Here is a 6,000-nt window from a genome sequence, read left to right as displayed (position 1 = left end):
AAAGCAAACATTTGGAGGCATTTAATGGGGTGTGAAATTAGTGCTGGGGGCAACACGCCCTGGTGGGTGTCTGTGCAGTGCTGCCAGCCTGCAGCTCCCCGTGGCCGCCCAGAGTGAGCCCAGTGTGGGCACTGTGCTGTCCTGTGCTGTCACCGCTTTTCCTGTGTCCTGCTGCCCCTGCCTTTCCCTGGAGAAGCTGTCTAACAGGCTGTGGGTGCTTTCCTTTCCCAGCAGGAACAAAAATCATCTCATTGCAATAAACAGTGAAGGGATGAGCAGCTGTAGTGGTGTTTTGGTGGATGGACTGAGCCCCACAGGCACCAGAGCCCAACCATGCCCCTGTTCCTCAGCAGGGCAAGCAGGCTCTGGGCTCAGGTGTAGCCACCAGAGGGACAGGGCAGGGTGTGGGATTCCTAGGAGGGATGGGCTTGGAAATTGGTCAAAGAAGCTTAAGTTCATGGTCAGGTTCAGGGGGTAGTGCTCGGAGTGATGGGTGGTTTGCTAGAGTGGGGATTTATTGATACAAATGACAGGAGTTGGGGTTGGATAATTAAAGAGAGTCATGAAGTGAGCATGATAAAATATCAGGGGCTAGGGTTTAGTTGAGGCATACCATTAAGGAGGGGGAAACCCTCTTTCTTTAGCTTTAAAGGCTAATGCTGGTTCATAGCCTCTTAATGATTGGGATGATATTAGAGAGGATCGGCTTTCGAAGCTGGCAAGTGGGGTGGATTCTTCTATTTCTACTATTTCTGCAACTTCTCCTGTTTCTACTATTTCTACTATTTCTACCATTTCTGCAATTTCTACTATTTCTACTATTTCTACTATTATCTATTCTGTGGCCTGGAAGGTGACAGGCTGCGGGGATGTTTGGGGCTGCTCCTGAAGGAAGGTGGCACCATGGTGCAGGAGGAGGGCACAGGGGGCACTGGGGAGCCCAGTGGGGCTCAGTGTTTGTGTGGCAGTGCCAGCAGGAGCCAGAGCCTCAGCAGGCAGGGCAGGGTGACCCAGAGAGGATTGCAAGGTGAACTGAGACACTGGTCCCAACTCCAGCAAATGTTGCTCTATGATTTTGTGGCACTTTTCCAGGCTAAAAATACCCCAGCTGCTGGTGCTGGGGTGGGCTGTGCAGGCTGGGCAGGGATGCTCTGCGCTGGGGACTGGCCAAGGGCAGCTGCACCATCCAGCTGGGCTGGCCCTGCCAGCAGCCCCAGGGCTGCCCCTCCTGCTCTGTGAGCAGCCAGGCACAGAGGTCACCTCTCCTCTGGCTCCAAGCGACCTGGCACCTCTCTCCAGGGCTGTGCCAGATGCAGCTGCTCGTCCATCAGTCCCCAACATACTCTGTGGGGACAGAGCATCCTCAGTGAGCGCTCTGAGCTCTGTTTCAGGCCAGCACTGGGTTCTCTGCTGATCCCAGAGGGTCACTTGGGCCCATCTGGGGGCTCCTCAGGGGTGGGATGCTGTAACGGGGCTCATTTTCCCAATGAGGCGCAGTGAGGTGAGGCCTGAGGACTGAGCCCATCACTGTGCTTGTGGGGCTGCTGCATGTGCTGAGGAAATGTGCCCCAGACCCTCCATATAGCTGTGGGGGGACATCAGAGAGGGCACTTCTCTGTCCCTGTGTGTCCAAGCTGCTGGGTTTGGGACACCATAATGGGTGGCTGGAGGGGACAGGGGGTTGGATGCAACCCCAGCATGGCAGGATCCAGCTGGGCCAGCCCCATTCCCCCAGTGCCCTCCTGGCCATGGGGAGCAGCTCAGTCCTGCTGGATCCATCAGGGTCAGCCCCATCCCACCAGTGCCCTCCTGGCCATGGGGAGCAGCTCAGTCCTGCAGGATCCAGCTCAGTCCTGCTCCTCTCTGCCCTTCCAAGCAGATCCCTCAGAGCACCCTGGAGCCCCTGAGCCCCTTCCCTGCAGGCTGGAGGCCTTTCAGCTGTTCTGAAAGCCATCAAAGAAAGGAGAGCCCAGTGCTTGTTCTTCAAAGCCACCCCCTCATCAACAGGTGCTTATCCTCATCTAACATATTTATTTTATTTTGTGGCAGGTTCTCAAGGAATTATTTTGTGTACATACCACCCATCACATCCAACCAAGTGAGTGCCACCCTGGCCTGAACACATGGAGTGGATGGTGCAGACTTTCCTTTGCCTGTCCATGGGCTGCAGACCTCGTGTCTCTGGCTGTCTTGGTTTGGAAAGACAGGAGTCTGCTAAGGGAGGCAAGACCCTCCCTTGAAATGGAGAATGTAAACCCTCCAAATTGCTATAAATTTTAAATTAAGGGGCTCTCAGGCAAAAATATGGGAGCAGGAAATAACAGTTCTTCAATAGGGAAGGAAAATAAAAGGATAAAATAAACAATGCAGTACACTAGAACAACACTGGCAGAGTCAGAACCCAACCTGACACCCTGTGGGTCAGCCTGTTGGCAGCAGTCCCATTGGAATTGTGGCTCAGCCCTCCTGCAGTGTCAGGGGTGGCTCTGCTGGAGCAGGGATCCTGTAGAGAAGGATGGATTCTTCCTCTGAAGATGCAGTGGAAGGAGAGGCAGGTGCTGTTCCTCTGGGGAATCCAGTGGAGAAGCCGTGCTGGTGTCTCAAAACCTCTGGATTATATCTGGGTAGGAATGCTTGGCTCCTCCCTCTGGGCTCACATCTCCCAATGGGATGCTGTAGTTCTTATCAGCCATGCAGGGACATTCAATAGCTGTTATCAGCAGATGTCCCCTCCTGAGGGAGGAGCGATTGTGGTCACTCAGAGAGAGAGATAAGGCAAACTGCCCACCTGACAAAGGTAATCTGCCATACAGATGGTAATAGAAAACATCTTGTATTGCAATCTGGAGCACTGGCCCTGGTGCTGCTGTGGCCTGGAAGGTGACAGGCTGCGGGGATGTTTGGGGCTGCTCCTGAAGGAAGGTGGCACCATGGTGCAGGAGGAGGGCACAGGGGGCACTGGGGAGCCCAGTGGGGCTCAGTGTTTGTGTGGCAGTGCCAGCAGGAGCCAGAGCCTCAGCAGGCAGGGCAGGGTGACCCAGAGAGGATTGCAAGGTGAACTGAGACACTGGTCCCAACCCCAGCTGCTTTGGGGGGACCCTGGGGGCTGTGTTTGCAGGCAGAGCAGGAGAGGAGGGAGCTGCAGGCAGAGGGAAGGCTGGAGCAATGGCACTGCCTGATCCTGTGACCTTGGCAAGGCAGCAGGATGAACAGGGAGATTTAATTTAGATAAGTGTCAAGCAAGACTCTTTGGGACAGCAGCAAAGGCTGGCACAGATCCCAACCCTTCAGAGGACACCTCCCTTCCCCAGGGTGCTGGCCTGACCCTGCTCTGGTTCCCTCCAGCATTTCCAGTGTCTCTGGAGAAAATCCACTGGATTTGACACTGCAGGACCCTCAGCCCCGACCCTGCCTGCCCCTCAGCCTCTGCAGCTCTGAGCAGGGGAAGGAGGAGCTGCTGTGCCAGACCAGAGCCTCAGCAGGGCTGGGCTGAGGGTGGCACTGGGGCACTGGGGACAGGCCCAGCGTGGTCCCCTGTCCCCTCCCCATTGGGGTGCCCAGCTCTGAGCATCCTTGGCCAGGGTTGCCATGGTGATGCACATCTCTCCCTGCAGCAGCAGCGCTGGGCTTTGGTGAGCTCTGTTCACTGGGGTTTGATGAGCTCTGCTCACTGTGCTGCCTCCCACAGCTCCCCTGCCCTCGGCCCCTGCAGGAGCAGGAGAGCAGCAGGAGCAGACCCTGGGGCAGTGCTGTGTGCCATGCCCTGCAGGCTGCCTGCCCCACCTCACTGCATGGGACGGGTTTGGGTTCTGCCTTCAACCAGAGACCCCCAGGAGGGACAAGTCTGGGATATTAGAACATTACACATCAGGTGGCAATTGCAGGGGAGAAAGAGTAAGAAATAATAAGGAAGAATAGGAAAGAATAAGAAAGAATAAGGAAGAATAAGAAAGGATAAGAAAGAATAAGAGAATAAGAAAGAATAAGGAAGAATAAGAAAGGATAAGAAGGAATAAGAGAATAAGAGAGAATAAGGAAGAATAAGAAAGAATAAGGAAGAATAAGAAAGAATAAGAAAGGATAAGAAAGAATAAGAAAGAATAAGGAAGAATAAGAAAGAATAAGAGAATAAGAAAGAATAAGGAAGAATAAGCAGGCCCTGTGCCCTCTTCCCCCTGTCCTGTGCTCCTACCACTCCCCTCCATGCCCAGCTTGGCCTCTGTGGTGGAGACGGGGTCCTGGCCATTCAGGACAGCCAGAGGGATGTTCTGGGTCCTGACTTTTGGGAGCACATGAATTCACCTGAGCCTTTTCAAATGGGCAGCAAGAAATAAATGGGGACAGCCCAGAGCTGGCATTGCTGCCCCTCCCTCTATGGAGCCCAGTGCAGCTCCACAGGGACAGAGCAATCCTGGGCTCTGTTTGCTGTTCTCATCTCCCACCCCCTCCTGCCAGGGAGGCAGGATGACATTTGTCTTTCCCTTCCAGGATTTTCTGAAAAGTAAATGAGAACAGTTCAAGAATGTGACCCCACGAAAGGCAGAGTGAGAGAGTAATGAACAGCCTGGAAAAGATCAGAGTGAGGCATCTGTTTACCTTCCAGTAGGGAGAAAATCAAGGAGAAAGGCAGTGGATGTGAAAGGCAAATCTGCTGGAAAAGGAGCCAGGGGAAAAGAAATCACCTTCTCCACCAACCTGTAATTAATCTGAGGGACTCACTGCACGGAGTGAGAGGCTTTGTGGGAGTTTCTTTTGAAATTAGAAACCTGACTAAGAGAGTTGTTTCTGGCACTGTATTATCCCCAGTTTCTGCAGTAAATAACAGAGCTGTCTGGTGGATAAAAGGAGCAGTGAGCAGCCAGGAAGGCTTCAGTGCCTGGGCCCTGGTGAGGGCACTGCTCCTGGCACTGAGCACTGCTGGGTGTGCCCTGGGCTCTGCAGCTGATCCCCCAGGCACAAACACAGCCTGAAACTGCACTCACCTGTCACAGACATCTTCTGTGAAAAATCCTTTCCTTAGCACTCTTCCTCCTGAGAAGCTGACAGGCCTCAGGAACAAAATGTAAACAATGGTTATCTATTGCTGTGGAATGCAACAGGTGCATCTGTGATTGGTCTCATGTGGTTGTTTCTAATTAATGGCCAATCACAGTCAGCTGGCTCAGACTCTGTCCAAGCCACAAACCTTTGTTATCATTCCTTCTTTTTCTATTCTTAGCCAGCCTTCTGATGAAATCCTTTCTTCTATTCTTTTAGTATAGTTTTAATGTAACATATATAATAAAATAATAAATCAGCCTTCTGAAACATGGAGTCAGATCCTTGTCTCTTCCCTCATACTCAGACCCCTACTCACTGGATGGGAGTGCAAACAGTCACACTCACGTGGGTGACACAGCCTGTGATGGTGTGGGACAGCAGGGAGGCTCCTGCAGTGTCACCTCTGGGGTGGCAGCCACCCTGCCCTGGTCCCTGCTGCCCCCAGCAGTGAGCCAGGCACGGAGCACAGGCTGGACAAGCTCTTCCAAACTCAAAAACCGGGTAGGTTTGAAAAGTCAGGCTCCTGCAGAGGGAAACATCAGCCACAGACACCAAAACAGAAGGGCAGACATCTGCTCAGCTTCTCTGGAGGGTGGCTGCGTGGGAGGTGAGCTCATCTCCGTGCCATCCCTGCTGGCCAGCACCTCCTGGTGCCCCTGTGCTCCCAGGAAAGCCAGGACAGGCAGGGGTGAGGGCTGGTGCCAGCTGGGAGAGCTCTGACCCGAGGTTATCCAGCAGGGCTTTATTGCACTGCCTCAACCCTGCCTGCTCTGGGAGAGCCCCAGAGCATCCCTGGGGGGCTCAGGGTGCAGGACTCCACCCTTGCTGAGCCTCACAAGGGTTTTAGCCTCTTCCTTTCCTTTCCTTTCCTTTCCTTTCCTTTCCTTTCCTTTCCTTTCCTTTCCTTTCCTTTCCTTTCCTTTCCTTTCCTTTCCTTTCCTTCCCTTTCCCTTTCCCTTT

Source organism: Melozone crissalis, unplaced genomic scaffold, assembly GCF_028551555.1.
Source record: "Melozone crissalis strain CALT ecotype California unplaced genomic scaffold, PUWL_Pcris_2 ptg000068l_1, whole genome shotgun sequence".
NCBI classification, from domain to species: Eukaryota; Metazoa; Chordata; class Aves; order Passeriformes; family Passerellidae; genus Melozone; species Melozone crissalis.
The sequence above is the reverse complement of the archived record's forward strand: the minus strand, read 5'-3'. Positions refer to the sequence as shown.